This window comes from Callospermophilus lateralis, chromosome 12 (genome assembly GCF_048772815.1).
Source record: "Callospermophilus lateralis isolate mCalLat2 chromosome 12, mCalLat2.hap1, whole genome shotgun sequence".
In the NCBI taxonomy this organism is placed as follows: Eukaryota; Metazoa; Chordata; class Mammalia; order Rodentia; family Sciuridae; genus Callospermophilus; species Callospermophilus lateralis.
Genome location: NC_135316.1, coordinates 68168585 through 68174584, shown reverse-complemented (window position 1 = coordinate 68174584; position 6000 = coordinate 68168585). Strand labels below are relative to the sequence as shown.

General features: G+C 46.2%; 1 protein-coding gene across 5 annotated transcripts in view; it reads left to right on the top strand.

Moving 5' to 3' along the window:
* The first annotated feature begins 1766 nt into the window (after positions 1-1766).
* Positions 1767-6000, top strand: part of Enox1 (ecto-NOX disulfide-thiol exchanger 1) — a 533584-nt gene continuing 529350 nt past the window's right edge. For all 5 annotated transcript variants that reach the window (XM_076872046.1, XM_076872045.1, XM_076872047.1 and 2 more), the window contains exon 1: positions 1767-2028. The gene's annotated coding sequence lies outside the window, so the exon portion shown is untranslated. The remainder of the gene's footprint in view (positions 2029-6000) is intronic.

Below are 6000 nucleotides of genomic sequence, written 5' to 3'. Positions count from 1 at the left end.
TTTATTTGGCAGCACCCAAATAAATCCATTTTAATTTTCACTTTATTTTAGTTACATTTCACAGCTGTGATATCCTAAATGGAGAGAGAAGCTGCTCATAGAAGAGTCTAAGTTCAAAGGAACTGAAATTTAGCATGGAATGTGAAATTGAGGACTTCAGCTTCTAAGGAGATGATTGTGCAATCACCAAGGTTGAAGGATGTGAGCTTGGTGCTACAGCAGAATAAGTAGCTTGGACGACCACACATGTTTTGGCCAGTGTTCATGAAGTTCTGCTCTTTGCAAGAGAAAAGTTTGTACCCGACAAGCTATCAAAACGTACATTTCTCTTAAAACTCTTTTCCCATCATCTATTCTAGAAGGGACTGCATAAACTAAAAATGAAGAGTGACTTTAATATTTTGAGAGGCTCGGTTCCCCTAGGACCTAAATAAAGCAAACTTGAGCCTTCTCACATTCAGAGTATCCCATTGGGTTCCTTTGCATGCATCCTTTGGTAAGGTTGCACAATGGGTCAATATTCTCTATTTTCTTTCTTTTCACAGGGGCTCTAGCTGCCAGAGGGGAAAATAGCCACACACAGGGAAATGGCATAAGTTAAAATCAAGCAAGCCTAGTGGGATGGTAATGAATTTCCCAGCATCCAAGGTTTTTTTTTTTTTTTTTTGCCTCTGGGATATGTGAAGCTAGAAAACAATGCCATTCATTCAACATTTATAGAAAACACGTAATGTAAGCGGTACTGTGCTAAGTACTGGAGGGCATGCAAAAGTATGCAAAACAATCCCTGCACAGGATTCATGCCAAGAAGTGCATTTCAAGTATTACCTTGCGACCATTGAAGAAATACATAGGTGAATAGAAACCCACTCGAATTTTAAACTATGCATGGAATGATATGTTTTAGGAAGCAGGATAAATAATGTGCTTTCAGAATTTATTTCTAGGTATTACAATGTGGAGTGCATGAACTAGGGAATAGGGTTCTTGGAGAAGCCTGATTGAAAAGAGGCACCGCCTGGATGCCTACACAGCGGAATCCTAACAAAGAGGCCAGCAGTCTTATCAGGGAAGTGGGTAACTTTCAGTAGAACTGGCCTCCAAGGAGGACAAAAAGGCCCAACCAACTTCAGCTCCCTAACCCGCATACTTTGCCCAGGCCAGACAGTAGTCTGAGTTGGCCAAATTCCTCTGTGCACCCCAAACCAGCATCTTCGCACAGGCCGCCTACATCCTGGAGACTGCCACGTGCGCCCGGGTTCCGGGCTCAATCCCTAAACAGGCCCAGCGCCTTCAAGGTCGCCATGGCAACTGAGGGGTTCCTATCTTTGTCCCTCAGAGCCCAGCCGAGAAGTCCGGACCGCGGCAGCCACCGGAGGAAGCACTCTTGGCCCCTCCTCAGAGCAGGGGTAGCGCGATCTTGAGCTGCAGGCGCCACTTTTGCCGCATCAGTGGCTGCGCGCTCCACTTGGCTTATCCAGGCTCGGATCCGGAGCCCAGAGAGCTGCGCTGCCTTTATCTCCACCTCTGTCGCCACCCGGCGGGCAGCTCCTCCAGGCAAGACGGGCGATCGATCTTCTTTCCCCGGCTTTACGGATTTCCGGGGGCAAAGAATTTTGCCTCGGTCCCTACAAGCATCTCTCAGCCTCTTTCCCCCTCCCCTTGCGACTCCCCCACGCTGTGGGCGCGCGCGCGCGCACAGACACTCACACTGGCAGGCGCGCGTGCGCACGCCCGCGCGCCCCGAGCCGCGGAGTCTCCAGCGCCCCTGAGCAGATCCCACTCTCCCGGGCGCCGCTACTCACACAGGCTTCCAGCCGCCACGGGGCGTCCTCTGTCTGCGGCAGCAGCGACGGGGGCGGAGGGAAAGGCGTCTGCAGCCTGGCCCCGACTGGCAGCTTCGTGCTTGGGACAGAGTCCGGGAGAAGCGGAGAAGAAGGAGGACGCCGAGGCGAGGAGGAGCCGCGCCGCACCCGGCGCTTGGCTTTGCACGGCGGGCTGCCTTCGCTCCGCGTACCGCGGCCCCAGGTAAGCCCCGCGGCCCGCAGCATCCTCGAGGCGTCGGGGCTGGGAGCGGGGGTTCTTTGGTCCCACCCCCGTCAGGGCACTGGGACCGAGGCTGGAAGGGGAGTGGGCGAGGGGGGAGGGGACTGGAGCTAGAGGTGAGGCTGGTATCAGGAGGGGTGCGTGAAAGCGTGGGGCTACTGTGGGCTGCCTCCCCGCCCTTCTTCGCCGTACCCTAGTTCAAGCTCCATCACTTTTATGAGCCGGGGTGCCGGCGCCCCAGACAGCTGTTCTCTGCTTCTTCTCCGCCAGCTAGCCGGTGTTGGCTGCGGGCTGGGCGCCCGCCGCGCGGCAACCACCTCCCCTGCACCTTGGACAGCGCACCCCGCCGCTCGCCGCCCCCGGCACCGCCCCCGGGACCCTGTCCTGCCCGTGCAGCCCTCCCACTGTCCTCTTCTTTCCAGATTGTCACCATCCCGCCCGGAATCCCATCTCCTTCCTGCCTTGGCATACTCTGCTCTGGTGCGGGCCGGAAACTTTCCTCTCAGCTTGGTCTGCGCTAGATACTATTGTTATTTGTGGCTGTCCCCTCTCACAGGGAACTAGACACCTTGGACAGGTCTTCCTTGGCGGGAGCGCTCCCTGGCAGGCCCAGCCAGAGGCAGAGGAAGCACTGGGCAGCTGGACTTGGCGGCTGCCCGGGTGCAGAGCCCGCACCTTGGCAGCTGGACGCTCTCGGGTTCCCCGCCTCTCTGGACACGTGCACGCCTCCCACGGACGCGGCCCCTCCCGGACCACCCCACGTCCTCCTCCTGCACAGCCACGGCCACCCCATAGGTTGGACACCCGGGGATCGCGGGTTCTGATTGGTTGAAGGCGTAACCCCGCCTCCTTGGAGGGGGGTGGTTCTGGAGTGTTGTGGTTGTCATTCTGCGGCGAGCACATGGGGGAAGTGGGGTCCACAGGTGGGGATGCCCAGCTGTGTAGGATCCCTGAGTCCCACTGTGTCTAACCCGCTTGTCCGCCTTCTTCCCTCACATACAGACTAGCTTTTCTTTACTCTCTTTCTCGGTCTTTCACTGCTATAACGTTTAAAAAAACTAGCTTGTAACCCTAATTTTATTAAGATGGTTCGGTGTAGCAATTTTTAAAAGCAGATCTAGTAGAATCCGGGGAAAAAAAGTGCACATGAAGAGGTTCATGGCACACGGAGCCGCGGATAGTTTGGAGAAAGTAATGAAGGGTGCTTAAGGGATCTGAAGGGGTGGAGAAAGGGAAAAGGAAATTGATTCTTGGAGAAAAAGAGACACAGGTGAGCATAAGAAGCTGAGGAAGAAGGTCATTTGTAGGGTGAGATTGAAGGAGAAACCAAGAGGTGGGTGTGTTCTGCTGAAGACAGCTCTCTGGAAAAGTGGTAATTTTGGCTAATACTTAGTTTCTTATCATGCTTTGCTTTTGTTTTGCTAGCGTTGCATTTTTGATAGGCGACTTTATAATAATGTATATCCATATAAAGGATATTGATTATTCCAGTTTCTTGTTATATACAGATTTGCAAATGGTAATAAATTTCATGAAGTGAAAGGCCCCTCTAGAGGGATGCATTAAACAGTTAAGTTAAAGTGCTTTTGAAATACTGGGGGAGAAGGCAGATGAGCATTGTGTAAAATACTGATTGTTCTGGCATTATTTTGAGCCTTTGCAGAAATACATATAAATGATACTGATTTCATTTCAAAGTGTGATTGCCTCTAGCATTTTCAAACTTTAATTCCTTCAGGCTGTTTTGATGTTGTGTCTGTACATCTAAGAATATTGTAATTCTTATCTTTAGAAGCCTTGTCAATGCAAAACAAACAGCACTGGTGCAAGTTAATGTTGACAACTTTATATTGAGTACACTGTGTGTTATTTTACTTGTAAGAAAGTAAAATATGGAAAAGTAACACAGGCTATTACTCCCCTGGGGATTCATATCAAAACAAAGTGGAGGATTACATGAGGCTATTCCAGGGATAAATTTTAGTTTTTTTCTTTTTAAAGATAAATACTTTTTAAGATTCATAGGTATAAACAATAACATTAATTGAATTATCTTTTTTACACATTGATAGCACAGGATATTAAATAAAACATGATATTTAATATGTTAGATGGTTTCAGAGTAGATGGTAAAAGATTTCCATTTATTACTATATAAGTAGACAGAATTGCTTTTCTGACTGGAGGACTTCATATTCAAGGAGCAGGATTTGATACATCTGACAAATTGGAAAATTCCTATTGTTAAGAAAATAATTCTGTGTTTTCATTTCTTTACTTCATGCCTTGATTTGCCCTCAGGGATTTGGATTCTAGTTGTTGGCCTACAAATCTAGATGGGTTTATAGATAGAAAGAATGTATGTAATCATGCCTACATATATGCATATCTGCAAAATGTATGTATTTATGTCAGTGCACAGTTATATATTTATACACAATTTTAGTGTACATTCCATGTCTTCATATGCATGTTATTATCATCCTTAGATTTTTTTGCCCATTTCTTCTTGTCCAAAAGGTGGCCCTGTTTTAAACTGTAGAAAGCATTATCACCAGAATTGGCCAATAGATCATGGAAACAGACAATAGTATTTTGTTGCCTGGCAACCACCTACTGTGAATGAAAAACAAAGCAGTGACAGCTGCTTCCACATCCTGATATTCATACTGTAGCTCAGGCATTGCAACCCTGCACATGAGACAGATCTAAGTTTCATTTCAGTAAGGTGAAGCTATTTCTTTTTCCGATGTTTTAAGAAGAATATTAATTTTTTATTGTAGTACAAATTATGTTGTTATTGTGGGATGAAATGAAGCATCTAATTTCAATTGTTCTCTTAAGCCTAATATAAACTGAAAAAGACAAAATCATGGGGACTGTTCAGACCCTTCTCATTCTTCCCTTTATAGTCATTAAACATCCATAAGCACATTTTCTGCTGCTCTCAGGTGCTCTTAGGATATTATAAAAACCTTGAGTTATCTGTGATATCTAAATGAATGGCAGGCTTTTAAAAAATATTTTTTAAGTTATACATGGGCACAATATCTTTATTTTGTTTATTTATTTTTATGTGGTGCTGAGGATCGAACCCAGAGACTCACACATTTGAGGCGAGCACTCTACCACTGAGCCACAACCCTAGCCCCCAAATGGCAGGCTTTTACTGCTAAAAGGAAAACAGAGATTGTTGCTCTGCCCCAACCCTTTAATTTTAAAGGACAGTAAGGCATAGTGAGTGAGTCAGTCAACCCTGGTGTCAAAGCTGGTTTCAGGGCGTCTTCCTCTGTGGAACACTTGACAATTCCCACCTTCCGAATTATGTTTTCTTTGTTCTCTATTTATATAAAATTTGTAGCCCAAATTATAATAAGAATACTTAGAAGGTACAATCATATATGCAAGTAGAATTTTGATATTGACATACTAGGGCTATATTGTGGCCTTAGATGCATTGTATACAGTATATTCTGAGTTCAGTCTTGGAAAGTTCTATGAATCCCACCTCTCTCAAAACAGTGAAGCCAAGATACTTGCTTAGATAGCTGTTTACAGCTGTGGATAATCTTTAATAATATCTTATTCTATGTGTGCGTTTTTTAACAGGGATGAAATTGAAGATTGCATTGGTCAGGATGCCCACTTGCAAGAGTTTAAATTTTATGGGTGATTAATGCATCATGGTTTGAAGTTTCCTGTCCTGCACACTAGACATATGTTGGTATAGTGATTTGGGCTCTTTAAAGTGGGTGGGACAGACTCTGTGGCTGCATACTCTTGTCTATACCACCTTGCCAGAGGGGCTGCCTGGTGCCTGTTGATAGAGGATGAGCCATCTGTCTCTGAGAGAGGTAAAATGGAGATTGTTTCTGAACTTTAAAATGATAACAAATTATTAGGTGACAAAGTTGGATTACATATACACAGTTTAAGGGTATCTCCTAAACTTGG